The sequence below is a fragment of the Heloderma suspectum genome, chromosome 13 (genome assembly GCF_057233095.1).
Source record: "Heloderma suspectum isolate Gila_16-S chromosome 13, 16-S_ref, whole genome shotgun sequence".
NCBI lineage: Eukaryota > Metazoa > Chordata > Lepidosauria > Squamata > Helodermatidae > Heloderma > Heloderma suspectum.
The window spans coordinates 32,382,588-32,404,927 of record NC_139470.1 but is presented as its reverse complement, the minus strand read 5'-3'; the positions used below and the strand labels follow the sequence as shown (position 1 = coordinate 32,404,927).

At 55.0% G+C, this 22,340-nt stretch overlaps 1 protein-coding gene across 4 annotated transcripts in view; it reads right to left on the bottom strand.

Moving 5' to 3' along the window:
• The window catches only part of ADORA2A (adenosine A2a receptor), a 35,162-nt gene extending 13,148 nt beyond the window's left edge, over positions 1–22,014 (bottom strand). The window contains exon 1 of one of the 4 annotated variants that reach the window (XR_014785752.1): positions 21,903–22,014. The gene's annotated coding sequence lies outside the window, so the exon portion shown is untranslated. The remainder of the gene's footprint in view (positions 1–21,902) is intronic. The other 3 variants (XR_014785751.1, XM_084819927.1, XM_084819929.1) reach the window with 3 other exon arrangements.
• Positions 22,015–22,340: the final 326 nt, after the last annotated feature.

Below are 22,340 nucleotides of genomic sequence, written 5' to 3'. Positions count from 1 at the left end.
AGGGATCCTGCCTGGACCCCTGGAGAGCCACAGCTGCCGGACAGCTGGAGAAGACTGGGCTAGGGGGCTGACTCGGTATAAGGCGGTGCCTGTCTGACGCCCCGAGGATGCCTCAGGCCCTGTGCCAAGGCGCAGAGCCAGGAACGCAGGAAGCTCCCTCAGACCTGCACGCACCCCAAGCCCGTGCGCTATGCTGCCCTCCACCCTCTTCTCCTGGCCGCGGGGACGCCTCGTGGCTTTGCTACAGGCAGACTCATCCAGGCCCAGACCACTGCGGCCTCAAGGCAGAAATAATGAAGAGGGAGGACCGCAAACAGGAACGCAAACTAGGTTGGCTTGTGATGCACTTCTGGCCTCAGGGAAATAATCTCATTTGGGGGCTTTCATTGGTTTACAGGCCCACTGCCGATCCCCTCTGGGGAGGAAGAGGGGTCACAGTAGCCCGCTCTGGCCACTGCCAAGAACGGGTGGCGCGGCCCACGGATTCTGTCGGCAGCTGCTGGTCCCCGCATGGTGAGGGGGGTGGGCCGTCGAGCGCTGGGGGGGCTTCCAGGCAAGGTGCTTATTGTGCCACCGCCCTGCCTCCTCCACAGGAGGGGGCGGGGTGGTGCTTCCAGACAGGGCCGTCTTCCACGCAGAATCCTCCTGTGTTTTTTCACTGCTTCTCCCATCTTCTTCTTCCCCCAGAAAACTTGTTAAGGAGAAAAAGACAGAATGGTTGCTCAAGGCCTTCTGGCCGGCAGCGCAGGGAGCCCCACGTCTGCAAGCATGTCTTGCATCAGCATGAGGGAAAGCCTCTCCTCTCCCCCTCCCAAGATCAGGGGACCAGATACTTGCTTATGTAGTACAGGAATTATTTGGTCCAGTAAATGATACCTATTTTACGACTGGATTTTTTTTCTATGCTGCAAGCTGGCTCCAGCCTGAAGAGAGGTAGGACATAAATATTTTAAGTAAGTAAGTAAATGGATAGACAGAGGGGCTTGTTATTTCAGTGCAACATAAAAGTTCATTGCAAGAGAGGTTGAGTGGCCTTCCTCCCTAGGGGAGGGCTATGTGTTTCAAAGGAGACATTTAATTTTACTTTCACGACAGAAAAACCTGCTTGGAAGCCACCATTCATTGCAGCATGCATTTCCACCAGATACCTGAGGTCAAAAAACTGCATGGGAGCAGAGACACAATGCAGGCTTCTAATGTACAACCATCAAAACAGTGTCTCGGCTGAGGAACAAGTGCCTGGGGGCCGGCTTGGATTGGGCCCTGCATTTCTCACAGTGGGGCAGAAACTGTCATCACACAAGGCCAGCAAACAGCTCAAGCCCTCTTAATGGGGCTGAGGCCCCTTTCTTACCCTGGGCCTTATTTTCATTCTCAAATACACTTTCCGCGCCTCTCCCAACCACTCGCTGCTCCCAGGTCATTTTTCATCCCTTGGAACAGGCTGTTCCATTGCAGCTCCCAGCCCCTGACAACAACATTGTCTTCTAACAACTCGAGAAAGCAGCTGGCAAGAGAACGTGCTCTGAGGACTGGGAGAGGAGGAGCCTTTGTGCCAAAGACTTTCCAATCCACCTTAGGGAGCCAGCAGAGGGGTGGGCAGGGGTGGAGCGATTTGCAGGGTACCTGGAGCAAACACTCAAGAGATTATGGAAGGGGTTTCACACCAAACTTCTTTTGTCATGCCACTTTCTGTCCTTACGTTTGCGGGGAATGTCCTCCTGGCAGTGGGTAGACCGGGGTCTTCTCTCCCCGAGGCCAAGGGTCACATTAACTGGGTTCACACTATCAGCAGCTGGCAGCACAGGGCTTCAAGAAGCCCCAGTGGCTTGCGGCACATGCTGGCCACCACCGCAAATGCCCGAGTCAAGGCGGGCGGGGGCCGCAGCTCACCGTGTCATGCGAACCATTGTCAGCAAGCCACCCAGACCCCGCGGGTTGTTCTGATTTCGGCCATGCCGCCGGTCACACGAGCCACCCCCTTGACTGCTCCGTCTCAGCACAGCCCCTTCGCCAGCTCGCGTTGCCCATGCCCCACCCAACTTTCCAGAAACCGAGAAGAGGGGCAAGAGTGGGCAGGTAGTGAAATGGGCCCCGTGACAGCTGTGCAGCCATTCAGCAAGCTAAAGCTGAGCTCCTGGCTACTTTACACTCCCGTATCATCCCTCCCCCCGTCTTTTTGGACATAAAATACATCAGGGTGGGCCTGAATGCAAATGCACAAATGGAACGTTCTCATTTTATTTTTTAAAATTCTGGTCCAGCCACTCCAGGAAGATGGGATGTCTCTGTGTGTGGAAAACATACAAATATTAATTCAGAGCATGTAAGAAATCAAAATGGCCCTGAACTTGACCTGAAGAAGAGCCCTGCTGTTGAGCCACAAGGCTCACTGGCCAGCAGCCCAAGACGTTGTGCCAATGGGAGAAGACTTACGGAGCTGATCTGGGACCCCACAGTGCAATAGGAATGTATAAATCACAATACTGGATGTCCCACTTTGCAATTACTCTGTGAAAATGAATCCCTGGAGTTTAAAATGGAATCACCACCAATAGCCGATCTTGGGAGGTATCTCAGTCATCTGGAAGTTGGTCACGATCTCTTCCAGCCCTGTAATTCTTGACTTTAAGATTTCTGTAACTAGAGTGACTGGTGTCGGTGCTCGGAGGCAAGCCCTCTTAAACCCTGACAAAGCTGGCAACATTCTGGCGATGTGTTTCAGCGAGAGCTGGGATGGCGCAAGAAGGCACAGGTGACGGGCAGCGATGACTCATCTCCCCCCCCCAGACAAGGGGAGGGGGGAAGGAAGCCTCTGTGTGCAGCAGGTAGTCAGCCTGGGCTGGAACTGGACCTGAAAAGGAGGAAGAGCTGACTTTGATCTCCCCAGGAAATCCTATGGTTCCCCTGCACATCTGATGGGGAAGAGGGATCTGTCGGAGTGCTAGTGCTGCGGACCCCATCTTATGCTCGGCCTGTAGATAAGTGTATATAAACCCTTCATCTCAGAAACACCACACGTCCCCCCTGACCTCCTTCTAGCCCTGGGTGAGCACTGGACCCCCAACACCACTCCCCACTGGGAAGTGGGGTGCCCACATGTGACAGCCGTTTAAGGGGCTTGTCTGCATCCTTAAGGGAGCCTGCTGGTTTGATTCCCACATGGGATGGATGCCACTTAGTGCCTGGTTTTGTGGGAGATGAACAGAGGGGTCGTGTACCCAAAATAGGGTGGTCGGGTTCCCTGCGGAAGCAAGTTTGTACGGAGGCTTCCAGGTGAGGCTTCCAGCTTGCAACTGCCTTGCCTCAGTCACGGAATTTTACAGAGCCCAGGTGTCGTCATCTTTCATTTGTATCCCTCCCGTTTTCCCGCCACTGCTTCTGTCTTTTTTTTTCATGCACACAAAACAAAAACCATGAAGGAGGAAAAGGCAGAATAGCTGCACCATGTCTGTGGACTGGAAGGGCAGGTAACAGACCACGAGGCACCTCCTGGTGCTGCCGGCAACGCGGAAGCCTGAAGCAAAGAACGCAAGTGTGGAGCCTTGCGGGCAGTCTGCCTGATCAAGGAGCGCGTGGAGGGCAGCTCTGGGCCAGGAGGCGGGCTGGCCGTGGCAACCTCCTTATCGCCCTCCCAACGGCCCGCTCCCCTCAGAGCTCCGTCTGCTTTGTGCCACATGGCTCGCAAGGACAGCGAAGCGGCCAGACGCAGAGAGGCTCCTCCTGCTCACCCAGCCAACGCAGCGCCCTCGAGGAGAGTTCTCGGGTGCGTCTACTGAAGATGGCGGTGATGAAGACGGCAATAACAGAAGCAGAGCAGAACCCTTCTCGCTTCCTTTCCATGGGCTGCATTTCTCATTTGTCCTACTTGTCTGTTTCCAGCAATAAGAGGAAACCAAACATCCCTAGCAGACCACTTCCCTTGTGGAAGGAAAGGCTGCTACAGAAAGAGCGACGCCTCAGCCCCCCCAAAGCTCCCCACGCTCCCGTCATTCCACGGCGCTGCTGCTTGTGCAGCATCCTGTTGTGTGTCCCCTTGAGGGACGGAGCACGCCACGCACACGCCCCGCGTCCCACGGGCATGATCTAGAGGGCAGTTCTCTTGCACAAGATGCCCCGTTGAAGTGAAGCAGAGCCCCATCAGAGCTCCGCCTGTGGATTCCCGGGGTCCCTGCGGGGGGCTTCCCTGGGATGGTGCCCAGTGGGTGTGCCGTGGCTGTGTGCCGGGAGGGAGACTAAGCCAGGAGACCCCCCCAACATCCCACCGCATGTGGCTGCGTCCGGTGGGCTTGCTGGCCTGCGTGGCGAGCTGCTTCCAGGGCACACAGGCTGGTGCTCCCTTAGAGCAGCCTCCCCGAGCTGGTGCCCTCCACAGAATCACAGAATAGTAGGGTTGGAAGGGGCCTACAAGTCCACTGAGTCCAACCTCCACATGCGATTGGACTCCCATTGTTCCCGGCCGGGACTCCAGCACACCTGGAGGACCTCAGCGTAGGGAGGTCTGGCGTAGGGCATTCTCGCTGAGTATGGTGGAGATTCCCATTCAAAGCAGGGCTGCTGCAAATGTTCCTCCGACTGTGGGGGAGAGGGTTTTCTGCCCGCTGCTCCTGCACAGCTGAGGTGACATTCCCATGGCCCAGCTGTGTGCCTGCGGCATTGGCGCCCCACGAGGGCTCCCACGGGGGCAGCCCAGGCCATCCGCCCTAAGCTGCACGCCAGGGCTGCCCACGCCCCCTGGCTGCGGGCGGCTGTGCTGGCCCCGCAGACCACGTGACGTTGGGAGGGGCCCTGGGCCATTTCCACGCAGAGGCTCTCCATCATGCCAGCTATTGGTCAGTGCCACCCCTGCCGACCCTTCAGGCTTCCTGACATTTGCCAAAGGGACGCCCTCCTGCCCCTGGGGGCGCTGCTGCACTGGGGCAAAAACCGCTCCGGGCTCACCACAGCAATGCCCCCCCCACGGTAGCTTCAGTCCACCTGCTTCCACCGAGGTGGTCCCATGTGGTGGAGCCAGGAGGCCCCCCATGCCCCGGGGGGATGGGCTGCTGGGAGAGGCACGCTCCCGGCTTCCAGAGAGTCCTGTGGCCCAGGGCTGCTGCGGAGGGCAGAGAGGGACCCACCACTCCACCTCAAATGTTCCATCTCACCCAGCGGGAGTGGGGCGCGAAGGTGGGTTCTTGTCAGAATTCCCAATCAGATTAAAAGCACACAGCTGGCTGGGCACTGGAATTAACCCCCGCAGCAGCCCTGATGCCTCAGGAAAATGACACCGGGGGCATCTCTACACCAGCCTAAAATCCCGCATTTAAAACGGGGCTTTCTGCTTCCGTTTTAAATGCAGGATCACAATGACTCCCTTTTTCACATGCTTCCTTTCCCCCTTCCCCCTCCTTCTCCCCGTATCTGAGTCTTCCATTCTCTCACTGATCTCACTCCTCTTCTTGCCACTTTTCCTCTTTTCACGGAGGGAACTCAAGTGGAACACAAGGGGGTAATTACCCACGCTCTATTTAAAAACGGGGCATTTAGTGCAGGAGACGCCTTGAATTCTCATGATGTCATGTAAAGAGCCCACAAACTTCTGTGAAGGAGCCATCTCAATTGCAGGATAAAAGCTCCATGTGAAGAAAGCCTGGCAAGCGGTTGACAAGTGCAAATGACATCCTGAGAAGCGGGCACTGCCGCCTGTGTTCCCACACAAGCAAATACTTCAGGGTTAGCTCTTAATACACCGGCTGAGAAAACCGAGGTATGGAGGGAAGAGGAGTGCAGAGTCCCTCGTAAGGAGGGAGGAGGAATGCAGACTCCCTCATAAGGTGGGCCGTACACGAAATAAATACCTGCATCCCTACATCATAGAATCATAGAGTAGGGTTGGAAGGGGCCTATAATGCCATCGAGTCCAACCTCCTGCTCAGTGCAGGAATCCAAGAATCAGAGCATCCCTGGCAGATGGCTGTCCAGCCTGGTCTTGAATGCCTCTGGTGTGGGAGAGCCCACCACCTCCCCAGGTCATTGGTTCCATTCTTGTATTGCTCTGTCAGGAAGTTTCTCCTGATGTTCAGCCGGAACCTGGCTTCCTGTCACTTGAGCCCATTATTGTGTGCCCTGCACTCTGGGATGATCAAGAAGAGATCCTGGCCTTCCTCTCTGGGGCAACCTTTCAAGAACTTGAAGAGCGCTATCCTGTCTCCCCTCAGTCTTCTATTCTCAAAGCTAAACATGCCCAGTTCTTTCAGTCTCTCTTCATAGGGCTTTGTTTCCAGTCCCCAGATCATCTTCATTGCCCTCCTGTGAACCCTCTCCAGTTTATCTGCATCCTTTTTAAAGTGTGGCCCCCAGAACTGGACACAGTACTCAGGATGAGGCCTAACCACTGCTGAGCAGAGGGGAACTAGTACTTCACGTGATTTGGAAGCTATGCTTCTATTAATGCAGCCCAAAAAAGCATTTGCCTTTTTTGCAGCCACATCACATTGTTGGCTCATCTTCAGCTTGTGATCTACAACAATTCCAAGATCCTTCTCGCATGTAGTGTTGTTGAGCCACATATCCCCCATCTTGTAACTGTGCCTTTGGTTTCTTTTTCCTAGGTGCAGAACCTGGCATTTATCCCTATTAAATGTCATTCTGTTGTTTTCGGCCTATTAAGATCACTTTGAATTGTGTTTCTGTCTTCCAGGGTATTAGCTATCCTGCCCAATTTTGTGTCATCTGCAAATGTCATCAGCATTCCTGGCACCTCCTCCTCCAAGTCATTAATAAACATGTTGAGGAGCACTGGGCCCAGGACTGAGCCCTGCGGTACCCCACTTGTTACCACTCCCCAGTTTGAGAAGATCCCATTGATAAGCACTCCTTGAGTCCAATTCTGTAGTCAACTGTGGATCCACCGGATTGTTATTTCATCTAGCACACTTTGAGCTAGTTTGCTCATCAGGATATCATGGGGCACTTTGTCGAAAGCTTTGCCGAAGTCAAAGTATATTATGTCCAGAGCATTCCCACAGTCCACAAGGGAGGTGACGTGATCAACAAATGAGTTCAGATTCGTCTGGCAGGATTTGTTCTTGACAAATCCATGTTGGCTTCAAGGAATCACTGCATTGTTTTCAAGGTGCTTACAGATGGATTGCTTTAGAATCTGCTCCAGAATTTTCCCAGGGATTGATGTCAGACTGACTGGCCTGTAGTTCCCAGGTTCCTCCTTTTTGCCCTTTCTGAAGATAGGGACAACATTAGCCCTCCTCCAGTCATATGGCACTTCACCTGTCTGTCAGGGTGGAAACTGAGCCCATAGAGCCCCAGAGCAGTTCTGATTCTGAGGAGGAACAGCAATCCGTGGGAGAGGAGCTCGCTCATCTCTCACAAGCACAGCAGCTGGCAGAGATTCCTCCTGCCAGCATTCCTGGGATAGATAGTGACCCTGGCAGTGAGAGAGCGCTGGAGGGGGGCTTGCTGGATGCTCGGCGCAGATGCAGGGAGTGACGACAGATGGAGGGCGCCGAAAGGAGGCGCTCCGCTCGTTTGGCGCTAAAACAGCGGTCGCGTCCCGAGGACCCAAGGGAAAGAGGGAAGATCTCTCCATACCCATAGGTTCAGAGTCTTCCCACAGTTCTCCTTCAAATGGGGACCAACTGCCTTACCTGGAGCTTAGGCTACTCTGCTATCTACCCCAGTGCTGTTCCTTGCTTAGTCGCTAGTGATTAGTATCTGAAAGAGTCATAAAGTAATAAAGGAATAAAGCCTTGGAAAGAATCCTCGTCGTCTGTGTCCTGAGTTGGCTATTGGAGGGGACTGCAAGAGGCAGCTAGGGCGCTCCTGACAGCTTGGTCCCTGTTCCCCCCCTTTTTTTCTGCTCCTACTGCCTCTGGAGGGTGCGATGGACGCGGCGGTGCAAGCTCTCGCGCTAGAGAACCAGGCTCTTCGTGATCAAGTGGCTCAACTGATGACTGCCGTACAGAGTCCGCAAGCTGCGGTTCAACCCCCACCACCTCCGATTCCCCCCCCGCTGCAAGTGCCCGGTGGCTCTGCCAGAGAGGTTTTCTGGTGAGAAAGGACTTTTTCAGATTTTCCGTGCCCAATCGGAGCTGTACATGCGCCTACGACCTGAGGATTTCCTGACAGAACAGGTTCATGTGGGCTTTAACATTAACCTACTTTCAGGCGTGGCAGCTAAATGAGCTTCGGGACTTCTTCTCGATGATGACCCCCTGCTCGGGGACTATCAAGGTTTAATGACAGCGATGGCCAGTTTTTTCGGTGACCCCCTGTGCACGCAGACGGCTTCTCGGGAGATTCACCACCTCAGGCAGGGCAAGGACTCAGTTTCCAGCTACGCAACAACTTTTCACTTGCTGATGCAGGACTTACAGTGGAATGATGCCGCGCTGGTAACTCAGTTTTTGGATGGTTTGAACGACGAGATCTTGGATGAGTTGGCACGCACGCCTAGCCCGCCTACTTTGGAGGACCTCATCCAGACCTGCCTCCAGATAGATAGTCAGCTGGAGGGGTGCCAGCAGACCTGGCGGGGTGCCGGGGGCCGAGATTTCCCTCCTCCCATCCCCCCACCTTTCCTGCCCCTCCCCCACCCCTGTGGTGGGGGTGGAGGAGACCCCGATGCAGCTGGGAGCTACCCGAGCCCCGCCGCTGGCGGAGGAACTAGAACGGCGGCGCGCGGAGCACCGATACTTTCGGTGTGGAAAGCTGGGACATTTCGTCAAAACCTGCCACGCCAGACCCGCAGCCCCACTGCCTCCTCCTCTTTTTCCTCCTCCTCCTTGTCCCCAGGCCTGACTAGGCTGCCCCCCAAGCCTGTTGGGGGTCTCCAGTGTGGGGGTTGGCTCCCCACCATTTGGGTGCCTTCCGCAACCCCCCCACCCTCCCATCTGCTATTGCATGTTCACCTCCGCTCCTCCCAGTGGGGTGGAGTGGAGGCCCTAGCTTTAGTGGACTCTGGGGCTACGACCAGTTTCATGGATGAAACGTTTGCTCACTTCCACAAGATTCCTACCCTGCCTCTTCCTGCCCCCTTGGCAGTGGAGACCATCGATGGGCGTCCTCTTTCTTCGGGCGCGGTGTCACATTACAGCTCCGCTCACTCTGCGTGCCCAGTCCCACGTTGAGCAGATTCAGTTTCACTTGGCCAAGGTTCCCCAATACCCAATCGCGCTGGGTGCTTCCTGGCTCTCTAAGTATAATCCTCAGATTTCTTGGGGACTTCAGCAAGTGGAGTTTGTGTCTCCCTACTGCCAGGAGCATTGCCTTCCGACCAGGCACCAGTCCCAGCCCAGGCCTTAACCCTTTCCTCCCCCTCCTTGTCTGCTTCTGGCAGTTCTTCAGCTACCGTGATCCTCCCAGAGAAGTATGCAGCTTTTCAGGATGTTTTCGACAAGAAGGAGGCCGACCAGCTCCCCCACCACCGCCCTTTTGACTGTGCCATTAACCTCATTCCTGGGGTGACCATCCCCGCCGGCCAGCTGTATTCGATGTCGGAGCCAGAACTTCAAGCACTGCAGGAGTTTTTGGACACAAACCTCAAACGTGGCTTCATTCGCCCCTCCTCCTCCCCCACATGCACCCCTACCATGTTTGTGCGCAAAAAATCAGAAGACCTCCGCCTGGTGCATGACTTCCGAGCGTTGAATTCGGTCTCGATCCCCAACAAGTATCCCCTCCCCCTCATACCGGAAATGCTGGAGTGCCTGGGGCAAGCCAAGATTTTCACAAAGTTGGACCTGCGTGGCACCTACAATCTGATTCGCATCCGGGAGGGGGATGAGTGGAAGACCTGTTTCAGCCCCCGGTACGGAGCGTATGAATACCTAGTGATGCTGTTTGGGCTCGCCTGCGCCCCCCCCGTTTTCGTGTTTTATGAATGCCATCTTCCGGGACTATTTGGACACTTTCCTCATCGTGTATCTCGATGATTTACTTATATTTTCTGAGGACCCCCACGCCCATCAGCACCATGTCTCCGCCGTCCTCCAGCGCCTCCGCGAGCACCATCTTTATGCCAAGCTGGAGAAATGTGCATTTGACCTAACCTCTTTGGACTATCTCGGCTACATTATCTCAGCTGACGGTATCAGAATGGATCCTGCAAAGGTCCAGGCTGTCCTCGCCTGGCAGGCTCCATCCACCAAGAAGGACTTGCAACGTTTTCTGGGGTTTGCTAATTTTTACAGAAAGTTCCTGCCCAGCTTTGCTTGGCTGACATCTCCTCTCACGGACCTCCTTAAGGGCAGGAAATCTCCTTTTCATTGGACGGCATCTGCCCAACAGGCTTTTGAGGAACTTAAGAAGCTTTTTAGTTCTGAGCTGATCCTGTTACATCCCGACCTGAAGAAGCCTTTTATAGTGCAAACTGATGCCTTTGACTTTGTGGTGGGGGCGGTGCTTTTTCAGCCAGATTGGGCGGGCGGCGGGTCGCAACCCTGTGCTTACCACTCCAGGAAGCTGAACATGTCTGAGAGGAATTATACCATCTGGGAGAAGGAACTGTTGGCCATCAAGTCAGCTTTGGAGACCTGGCGTCATCTTCTGGAGGGGGCACAGCACCCAGTCAAAGTTAGAACCGACCATCGCAACCTAGAACATCTTCAGACAGCCCGTGCCTTAAACCAGAGGCAGATTAGGTAGTCGCTTTCCCCCCCCCCCCCCGGTTCCACCTTAAGATTTGCCATGTGAAGGCCTCCGACAACCTACAAGCAGATGCTCTTTCTTGTAAGCCTGAATCCAGCCAGGGGGTGAGGGAAATCCCTCCCCTCTGATTCTTCCCTCAGAGACCCTGGCGGCAGCTGCGGTGCCTCGCTCTTGGGAGGAGCTTATTCACTCTGAACAGGCTGAGGATGCTTTTGTTCACACAAAAGTGGAGGAATTGGGGCTAGCCTCTGCCCCCCCTCTACCCCCTTCTCTTTGCGAGATGGCCTGCTTTACCATTCTGGCCTGTTCTATGTGCCTTCTAGACCCCTCCGCGAGAAGATCCTCCATCAGTGCCATGACTCCCCCACCGCTGGGCATTTTGGCTTCGCCAAGACCCTGCATGGAGTGATGCGGGATTTTTGGTGGCCTCATGTGTGTCGGGACGTCAAGACCTAAGTCGCCTCCTGCCCAACCTGCCAGCTGGCAAAGGCCTGCTCAGGCAAGCCCACAGGATTGCTTCACCCCCTGCCTACCCCCTCAGGACCTTGGAAACTGCTCTCCCTTGACTTCATCACTGACTTGCATCGCTCACACGGTGGTGGTGGATTTGTTTTCTAAGATGGCCCATTTCATCCCCTGCTCTGGGTTGCCCACAGCCAGGGAGACGGCGGAGCTTTTTTTGGCGCATGTTTTCCGGCTCCACGGATGGCCCGAGGGTCTAATTTCGGATAGGGGGGCCCAATTCACTGCCCATTTCTGGAGGGAGCTACTTGGGCTTCTCCATGTGATGCTCCGTCTTTCCTCTGCCCACCATCCACAGATGGATGGTCAGACCGAGCGCACCAATGCGACTCTGAAGCAATATTTGCGCTGTTATGTCAATTACCAGCAAGATGACTGGTTTTCCTTGCTGCCTCTCGCAGAATTTGCTTATAACAATGCCTGCCATGCTTCCACCCGCCAAACTCCATTTTTTGCCAATTTTGGTTACCACCCCAAGGCTTTCCTGTCCACCCTAGCTCCCTCTTCGGTGCCGGCGGCCCATGAGTTTTTAGAGGAGTTGCAAGCGGTACACCACTTCTTACGGGACTCCCTCGAGCAAGCCAAGACAGCCTACAAGGCCTCTGTGGACTGGCGGCACCAGTCGGGTCCATCTCTGTAACTGGGGGACTGGGTTTGGTTGTCCACCCAATACCTCCCCTCTCACTCGCCCGCAAATAAGCTCGCGCCTCGCCGCATAGGGCCTTTCCAGATTACGGCCCAGATTAACCCTGTTGCTTTTCGCCTGGCTCTCCCCCCCTCCATGAAGATCCATCCTGTTTTTCATCGGTCCTTGCTGTCCCCCCTGGTTTCTGGCGACCCTCATCGCTCGGCCGGCTCCTCCCTGCTGCCAGTGCTGGTGGAGGGGGAGGAGGAGTTTGAGGTCATGGAGATTCTGGACTCCCGCCTTTCTCGCAGCCGCCTGCAATATCTGGTGGAATGGAAGGGGTACGGGCTAGATGAGCGATCCTGGGAACCCACGGAAAATGTGCATGCTCAGTTGCTGCTGAGGCAATTCCACCAGCTGTACCCCCACAAACCTGGGCCCCGAGGGGAGGAGCACGACGGGGGGCCTCATGGGAGCGGGAATGATGTCAGGGTGGAAACTGAGCCCATAGAGCCCCACAGCAGTTCTGATTCTGAGGAAGAACAGCAATACGTGGGAGAGGAGCTCCCTCATCTCTCACAAGCACAGCAGCTGGCAGAGATTCCTCCTGCCTGCATTCCTGGGATAGAGAGTGGCCCTGGCAGTGGGAGAGCGCTGGAGGGGGGCTTGCTGGACGCTCGGTGCAGACGCAGGGAGCAGCGACAGATGGAGGGCGCCAAAAGGAGGTGTTCCGCTCCTTTGGTGCTCAAACAACAGTCGCGTCCCGAGGACCCAAAGGAAAGAGGGAGGATCTCTCCATGGCCTATATGTTCAGAGTCTTCCCGCGGTTCCCCTTCAAACGGGGACCAACTGCCTTACTTGGAGCTTAGGTTACTCTGCTATCTTTCCCCAGTGGTGTTCCTTGCTTAGTCGCTAGTGATTAGTATCTGAAAGAGTCATAAAGTAATAAAGGAATAAAGCCTTGGAAAGAATCCTCGTTGTCTGTGTCCTGAATTGGCTACTGGGGGGACTGCAAGAGGCAGCTAGGGCGCTCCTGACACCGTGCTCCGTGATTTCTCAAGGATAATAGACAGCGGTTCTGAGAGTTCTTCTGCCAGTTCCTTTATTACTCTAGGGTGCAGTTCATCTGGCCCTGGAGATTTGAACTCATTCAAACTAATTAGGTGTTCCTTGACCATATGCCTATCGATCTCAAGCTGCAATCCTGCTCCTTCAGCCTTTACTTCGCCTTTGCCAGGGGGGTCATAGACCCTCATTAGGGAGAAGACTGAGCCAAAGTAGGAATTGAGCACTTCTGCCTTTTCCTTGTCCTCTGTTATCATTTTGCCATCCTTATTTATTTGCTGAACCACCATTCCTTTCCTCTGTCTTTTACTATGCACGTAGCTGAAGAAAGCCTTTTTGTTGCTTTTAGCATCCCTTGCTAACCTCAGCTCGTTCTCAGCTTTAGCCTTCCTGACGCCATCCCTGCAATTCTGTGCTACCTGCCTGTATTCTTCCTTCGTAGCTTGGCCTTCCTTCCACTTCTTATATGTGTTCTTTTTGTTTTCAGGTCATCTCTAAGCTTTTTGTGAAACCACATTGGCTTCCTCTGTTGTCGTCCACCTTTTTTTCTTGTTGGAATTGTTTGTGATTGTGCCTTGAGAACTTCCTTTTTTAAAAAAACTCCCACTCATCTTGGACTGCTTTTCTCATCAGAGTCACTTGCCATGGGACCTTAGTGATCATTGTTCTGAGTTTATTAAAATCAGCTTTCCTAAAATCCAGGGTACGCATTTGGCTACACTCGGCTTTTGTTTCCTTTAGAACCAAGGACTCAAGTATAACACGGTCACTTTCCCTCAGAGTTCCTGTAACTGCTACTTTACCCACTAAGCCATCTCTGTTGGTTAGGATCAAGTCAAGGATAGCCGATCCTCTAGTTCCTTCCTCTACTTTCTGTAGGAGGAAGTTATCCGCCACACAAGTCAGGAATTTCCTGGAGGGGCCATGTTTTGCAGAATTTGTCTCCCAACAAATATCGGGGAAATTGAAGTCCCCCATTACTACTTCATCAGGCTTCCTTGAAACATTGACTATTTGCTTTTCAAAGGTTTCATCCTCGTCTTCTCCCTGATTGGGTGGCTGGTAGTAGACTCTGACCACCAGGTTCCTTTTAATCTTTGCTCCATTTATTTTGATCCAGATGCTCTCGATGGGGCTATCAAGCTCATCCTCCTGTATTTCTGTGCAGAGATATGTATTTTTAACATATAGTGCAACCCCACCTCCCTTTCTGTTCCTCCTTTTCTTTTTGAACAAGTTATATCCGTCAACTGCTATATTCCAGTCATGAGAGTCATCCCACCAAGTCTCAGTTATACCTATCAGGTCATAATTTCCCTCTTGTATTAAGAGTTCAAGTTCGTTCTGTTTGTTTCCCATACTCTGGGCATTAGTATATAGACATCGAAGACCATGTGCTTCATAGTCTGGCTTTCTTCCTACATGTGTCTGAAGGCTATTACTGGGCGCTATCAGAGCTGTTCTCTCCGTTGCAGTGCATGCGCCTACGACCATTGTTACCCCCAACTTTACATCTCCCTTCCCTGTAGGATTCAGTTTAAAGCCCTCCTGATGAAGTTCTTCATGCTGTGGCCAAACACATTCTTCCCAGCCTTTGTGAGGTGCAACCTGTCCCTTGCCAACAGCCCATCTTCCAGGAAGTATAGCCCGTGGTCCCAGAATCCAAATCTCTCTCGTTGGCACCACCTTCATAGCCAGTTATTCACCCGGAGTATTTTTCATTCCCTTTCTATCCCTCTTCTAACTACTGGAAGGATGGATGAGAAAACTATCTGGGCCCCAAAGTTCTTGAGTTTCCTTCCCTTCATGTAAACTTCAAAGTCTGACGTGATTTCTTCGTAGCTCTGCTTGGTGGTATCATTTTTCCCACATGGATGAGAAGAAAAGGAATCCTGTCAGTGGACTTTATGAGTGCAGGCAACCCTTCAGTCATGTCTCCAATCTGTCCTCCTGGGAGACAGCATACCTGGTGAGTCCACGGGTCTTTGTGACATACCTGGGTTTCGATCCCACACAGCAAGGAGTTTCCACTATTACTACTCTTCTCTTCTTGTTGCGGGCCTTGGTTTCATTGCCACTGCTTGGCTAACCTTCAGCCTCTTGCTCACTCTCATGCAGGTTCTCTTGTGATTCTTCCTCTGCAGGCTGCCCTCCAGTCTCATCCTCCAGTACCTGGAAATGGTTCCACAGCTCCACTGCTTCCACTGGTGCAGAGAGGCATCTAGTTCTTCTGCTCCTGTCACCCTTTTCCGAGGAGTGTCCTCTACTGCATTTTCCCTCTCCTTAGCATTTCCCTCTTCTGCCTCAGCTTGCTGTTGCTCTTCAAGCTTCTGGTCTTCCCTTTGCTGCTGTAGTTCCACTGTTCTGTCCAAGAACTCTTGGTGTTCTCTTATTCCCTGGAGGGTCGACCCCCGCCATGCCAGTCCTCTTACTTCTTCCAGCAGCGTGATCAGCTTGCGCTTGTCGCACGTGTAGGGCATAGAATCATAGAACAGTAGGGCTGGAAGGGGCCTACAAGGCCATCGAGTCCAACCCCCTGCTCAGTGCAGGAATCCAAGTCAGAGCATCCCTGACAGATGGCTGTCCAGCCTCGTCTTGAACGCCTGCAGTGTGGGAGAGCCCACTACCGCCCCAGGTAATTGGTTCCATTATCGTATTGCTCTAACAGTCAGGAAGTTTTTCCTGATGTTCAGCCGGAATCTGTCTTCCTGTAACTTGAGCCCATTATTCTGTGTCCTGCACTCTGGGATGATCGAGAAGAGATCCTGGCCTTCTTCTCTGTGACAACCTTTCAAGTGCTGATCATGCGAGGGCACTAGCTGTGCTGCTGAAGATGCTCTTCCCAGAATGCCTCTGACCGCCCCAGGGGAAGCACGAGGACTTCCTCTCTAGGCAGCGGAGCAAAGGGGAGCTCTGGGGTTCCTGGAAACTGACATGTCATGAGCGAAGCTCTACGGCAAGCGGGCTGCACCAACTGGCCACACCATGAAGGGCAGGTCCCTTCCCACTCTCCCGCCAACTCACATTTCACTTTGGCTACCCAGTGAGGTGACTGGACAACTCACTGCAGAGCTGTGCCTCCCCAAGATTCAAACCCAGGATTTATCCCTTCCCTTGCAGCACACCATGAAACTCAGGGGTTGGGGGAGACACCCTGGAATGCTGCATGTCCTGACCTTAGAGCAATCTGGGGCCTTTCAGCTTGTCAAAATATGGATGAAAGCAAGCCTGTGTCACAGCAGGCCTGTGGGGGACCCGCTGGCTTCCCGCTGGCTAGTCCATGCGGACCCCTTCCCCAGGTGACTCATGGAACACAGAGCTGGCTTCTGAATGGGCTACTGTGCAAGTCACTCTGGATTCAGGCTCTGCTACATTGGCTTGGCCCAAACCAGCAAGCTGTGTATGCAAGACAGCTAAACCACTTCAGTGCCTGCTGTGGGCCTCCTGCAGCCCTCCTCACAAACTCCCCACAGCTCAGAACAGAGCGGCCACGGTGCCCGTCCCAAGGTGGGTGCCGTTTTTCTAGCTGGAGAGAATTGGGGTGGGGGGATTGTAAGGTTTTACATTTGTTTTTAAGTATTTTAATTTGTTTTTAAGGTCTTCAGATAAAGTTTGTGTTGTTTTAGGGTCCTGGGGGGCTTTATTTAGGCCAGAAGGTGGCTCAGGGAGCCAAACTTCATCTGAGGATTTCAGAGCCAGGAGGGTCATCGGGGACGGGGACGGGGGGGCACGCTTTCCAGGGCGGCCACCTTTGTGCGCCACAAGACGAGCCTGCCAGTGCACTCGGAGGTGGCGGAAATGGGTAGTTCCAGAATATGGCTCCCCTGCCCCATTCCACCAGCCTTCTTATTGCTGGTGGAAAAACCAACAGACACAGCTCACGTCACACAGACGGTGAACGTCTTTCTTTCCCACCTTCATCAGAGCAGCTCCTCAGAGAGGAGTCAGTGTGTTCTCCCGAAACAAGACGATGACAGAGTGTCGACTAAGCTGCAGGAGCGTCTCAGAGTGGGCTTGACGACAGCCTCGCCCACTCTGCTTGGGCTGACTACAGCTGCTGTCGCCCCCTGGCCGGCATGACCACCGGGGGCTGCATCCACACGAGTCCTCCTGGAACGCAATCACAGCCACGTGTCTGTTTCAAGGAGGGAGCCACGCTGCTCACCTGCAGTGCCACGCTGGGGCCTTCCCAGGCTCCACTCAAGCGCTGATCATTTCTCAGGATCCAAGGGGTCTTCTTGCCTGGCCTGGGACTAAATGGCTGCCTCACTAGGGAGGAATTTGCCCCCAGACACCACCCTATGGAGCAATGGTCACGACAGCTTATGATTTTTCAAGATGTAAACGTGCAGGACCAAAAAACAGCAACAGGAACCCAGACAGAAAATACACAAGAATTCAGTCAGATATTTTATGCTGCAATAAAATTACACACTTACTAGGAGTAAACTCCAGGAAAATCCATGAGGCTTACTTCTGAGTAAATAGATTTAAGACCACACCACAGAGGCCACTTCCTTCCATCAGAAGCAGCATCTCAGCTGTAATGTGGGCAGTTGCTGTTGCTGGCTGTCTAAAGATTTGAATGTTTTTATTTATAACATGCTTGCATTATTTTTCCAGAAGTCTTCTAAGTACTACTGGGACTGCTTCAGCAAAATCACAACTTCTGTAAAGTTCCTGCCTCTCCCCTTCCCCACCCTGGGTGGGATGAAGGTTTAGCTCACATATATTTAAAACAAAACAAAACAAAAGGTAGCTATGTTGGCTGTAAGAAAAAATACAAAATCCATATTAGTGTACTACTGTTATTGGGCCAACCAAAAGATCACAGAAATGTGCGTGTTTTTGACATCTCCAGAACTTTTCATCAGGAAAGATATTACAAACAGTAGGTTTGGTGATGTGAGGGCATGGAATGGGAGAAAAAAACCTGACTTGATGAAGTCACCATGTCTGCATGTTCAGAGTCACAAGATGGGGTTTGGAATCATTCAAATTAGGCTCTGCTGGTCATGCGATGGTTACAAGATTGGACCTGGAGCTGCCCCTGGGTTACTGGGAACCAGAAGGGGGGAAATGTTGGATTTTGGAAATGCAACATTCCACTGTTATGGAGCATCCAACATTTTTCCTTTTGGGACTCTGGACATGCAAACACCATCAAGTCAGTTTTTTTCTCCCCATCCCACCCCGACCGCAAAACCTGCTTTTTGTAGCATCTTGTCTAACAAAGAGTTGTGGAGGTCTCAAAAGTTTGTGCATTGTTTGTTCTCTTGGTTAGCGTAACAAAGAAATTACACAACTATGGATTTACAGATGTATTCCGCACTTCCATTTTTCAAAGTCCAGGGTCCCACCCAGCAGAACGAGCACGCCCCCCGCCCCCATGAAGCAGCAAGGCTGGCTCACCACATATTTAGGTAGGTGAAGTAAGTACACAGCACCCCCTCTCCATCTAAAGAGGGGCCCCCAGACCAGTAAGTGCAGAACCTAAGGTCATTAACTGCACTGCTGGGGAGCAGCACTTGGTCAAGTCAGCCAGAAGATGCCAGGGATCGCGACCCGGGGCTGGCCTGCTCTTCCTCCACACACAGCACGAGCCTGCAAAGGAGTCTCAGGAATCCTTCTTGGCTCTCCGGGGTGCTCCCTACAAGGCAAAGTCCCCAAAGATTCCCAGCCTGTCTCCCAGGGAGCTGCAATCAGGTGGCAGGGTGAGGGGTGGGGGAGACTGAGAGAGAGAGGTGGATGGGTGAACCCCCCCCCCCGCGCACCCTGGGCTTTCTGTTTTGTGCTGAAGGGCCAAGCCAGAAGGGCAGGAAACGCTACAGCTAATGAGGTGAGCAGGTGCGCACCCCCCCCCCCCGTGACTCTCTCTAGCATCACACACCGAGGGACCCATCCAAAGTAAATGACAAGTGTGTGTGTGTCTGTGTGTGGAGCGATTCTTCCAAAGAAAATGGCCATCCCACTGTAACCTGTCTCCCTGAACGCCGCAGCCTTCCCTCCCCCGGTGAACCCCACAGCCAGCACAGCTGTGAGTGGGGGATTCTGGGATGTGTGTTCCGACACACCCGGAAGGCATCAGCTTGGGAAAGGCTGCTGGAGATTTCCCCTCCCTCTGTGGAATATGAGGGTGGCCCATATTCCCAGCCATGGGCAGAACCAGGTTTTTAAACTAAACTTCGTCAATTTAACTGTTGCAGCCCTCTCTCTGCGCTCCCCAGTGGTTGAGAATTTAGCCAGCCACACTCCCCATTTTGTCTACCAGGAGTTATGTGCAGCATGAACACTGCCGTGCTCTCTCACCAGTAAACATTGGCCTGGTACAACGGCTGCAGCAGGTTTGCCTATGAAAGTTCTTGCCACAAGAAACACATGAATCTTTCCAGGTGCCACAAGACTCTTCTCCAGTGGACAAGCACAGAACTCTTTGTACTTGGTGCACTTTGTTTAGCATCTTCCCGAATGGCCATTTTATAAGCAACATCGGGAAGCATCCGCAATGCTCCGTTCCTGGAGCTTCAATCCGCTCCTGCCCAGAGCCGCTTGAAGAATCTTTCCAGGATCGGGGGGCCCCCATTCCCCTCTTGCGTATGCCAGCTGCATCCCCAAACAGCACAAGGCATGGCCATGCACTCACCCGCCTAGAAACTCCTCGTTCCAGGCTACTGAACACCAAGCCAAATGCCAGCCAACACTGCCGAGAGAGAGCTAGCTAAATGTCTCCAGCCTGCAGGGCTCTGCAAAGAGAAAGTTCCCCTGAATGGGCGCCCACAAGGAAGCCCACATCACTGGCAAGGACTGGCGAGGTGAGGACGCCTGGCGACTGGAGCGGCTGGGAGCTCCCTCCGAAGCAGCATGTTCCGGAATGCAGGAAACCCGTTCGCTTCATTCACAGGGCTGCTCTGCTCAGACCAATGAAGCCAGCCTGATGGGCGCTGGCCACAGAGCCCCGCCTTGCTGTCCCAAAGAACGCTCAGGCGCCCTCTTATTGTGAGTGGCGCCCGGGGCCCCCATCTCCGTCAGTGTTAATGAGAAAGCTCAAAATGTGTTTATTTCAATCCACATTTATTAGCTGCTGTGATGAATTCACAGCTACTGCTCAGTTTTAATGGGTGTAACATGATTTTAGTTTCTTGATCATGTTGTTATGTACTTATAGAATACTTCCTCCAGTCGAGGGAGGACAATTGTGCCCTGAAAGGTGGCTTATAAATAGCATAATCAATAAAACATAAAAGAAACCCACAGCAGGCTTTGCAGACCTGGCCCTCTCCACCCCCCAATATGCCTGTTTTACTGAGGCATCGAGAATGACCTGCTGAACCTCCACAGCTGAGCAGAGCACCCCTTGGAGCAGCCCACACAACTCTGGCGCCGGGGTGTGTGTGTGTGTGTGCTGCGCACAAGGGCACCAGACAGGTGGCGGCTGGGGGGGGGGACATGGGAAGTGGCTTCCCCCCATCAGACTATTTGCCTGCCTGACAGCAAGCAGAGAAGGAGCCCTTCCCATCACCGGCTCTCTGGCCTTTTTTTAGTGGGGAGGTGTCTGGCACTTAAAAGATGTGGTGTTCAGGCCTGTGGGACACAGATTTGCATAAATTCTGCATACATTCATTTACGTGTGTATGTGTGTGTGTGTACGCATGCAAATTTGGAAATTACTAGGATTTATTTACATTTCACAGAAGGCAAAGCTGACCAATTAATTTCTCATCCACATCACCCCCCAAATAAAATAAATTATTCAATTAACGTGTACCCCACCTCCTCGTCAATTAAAGTAATTTGCAATAGCTTTGAACAGCCCCAAAAGAGTGGGCGGAAAGTTTTTTCATGAGCCTCTTCATGCACACCTGTAAACATGCAACGTTTGCACCAAAATTTTTGTAACCTCTGCAAACCACCCAGAAAGCTTCGGCTATGGGGTGGTATGGAGATGTAATAAATAACAGTAGAAAGATAATAAAAATTGAGTTTCAAAATTCTAACAGATCGCTAACAAATCGAGGGGGGGCCCTCCACTTAATTTCCCAAAGCCCACCTAGCTCCTGGTCCGAACTTTAATCAAGTCTCCTTCCGTTAATCACCCCCCCACTGCCCCTCACTGCCCCCTTAAACTAATTTCAAGCGAAGCTAAAGCGGTGCCCGGTTCCGTCCGGGAGGGGTCCGGAATGCTGCCGGCGGGGCGGGGGGGGCGAGGGCGGAGATCGGGGGCGGCGGGGGGCGAACGGGCGCAGCTGGGGCCGGGCAGCCCGGCGGGGGGAGGGGCCAGGCCGAGGGGCTCGCGCGCCGCCTGGCTCGGCTCCCCCTGGGCTCGCCCTGCGGGCTCGCGTGGGGGTCCCCTCGAGCGCGCCTACGCCGGAGGCGCGCCGGGCCGCTGGAAGGAGCGCGGCCCGCGCCCGCCCCGCCGCTGAGCTCCGGCCAGGCCGGGGGCGCCAGGAGAGCCGGGCCGCCCGGCGACCCCAGCTGCTGCGCGGGGGTTGGGGCGGCGCCGTGCTTCGCGGCGCCGCCCGGGCGCCCCAGCGAGCCAGACGTCGGGGCCGGCTCGCGCCCCGCTGGCCGGGCCCAGGCGAGCAGCCGGATGGGCGGCAGGCGGGGCCCGTGCTCGGCCGCCGCTCCCCGCGGGGGCGGGCCGGGCTCCCGGCGCCGGGCGCCGGCTCGCGCGCTTCTGGCGGCCGCCGCCGCGCCGCCGGCTGCTCCGGGCGGAGGGGCGCCGCTCGCCCGCCGTCGCTGAGCGGGGCGCGCGCACGCCGCGGTTGCGCGGCCCGGCTGGCTCCCCGCGAGGCCGGCGCGGGGCCCCGGGGCCCCGCCGGCCAGGGCCGCCCGCTGCCCTCGCCTCTCCGAGCCCGGGGCTCGAGCCCGGCGCTGGGGTCGCCGGCTCGGGCGTGGGGGCTCCGCGCAGACCGCGGGGCCGCCCCCGGCGCGCCGGCTCCCGCGAAGCCCCCGGCAGCTCGCCCCGCCCCGCCCCGCCAGCCGCCCGGGAAGCCCCGCAGGCGAGTCCCGAAGGGGCGCCGCCGCCGCCGCCGCCGCCGCTCACCTGCCTCTCCCCGGCTGGCTCCGGACTCCGCAGCCTCGCCGCGCCTCGCCCGGGCTGCGCCGCCTCTGCCGCCGCCGCCGTCCGCCCCGCCAGGGCGCAACCGCCGCGCCCCCTGCCGGCCCGCCGCCGGCCCGGCCCCGCGGGGCTCTTCGCGCTCCCCCCGCCGGCGGCCGCAGGCCCGCGGGGGCGCCGCGCTGGACGCCACGGCGGCGCGGGACGGGGCGGGAGCCGGGCGCCCGCGCCGCCTCGGCCCGCCGAGCGCAGGCAGGCGCGTCAGCTGGGCGCGGGGCTCCCCCGGCGCCGCCCGCCCGCCCGCCGCGGCGCCTCGCGCGGCAACAGGGCGGGGCGTCGGGAGCCCTCGGCCGGGCAGAGCCCGCGAGCGCAGCCGAGGCCGGCGCGCGGGCGCTCCTCCTCGGCCGGCGGGCCGTGCCGTCGGGG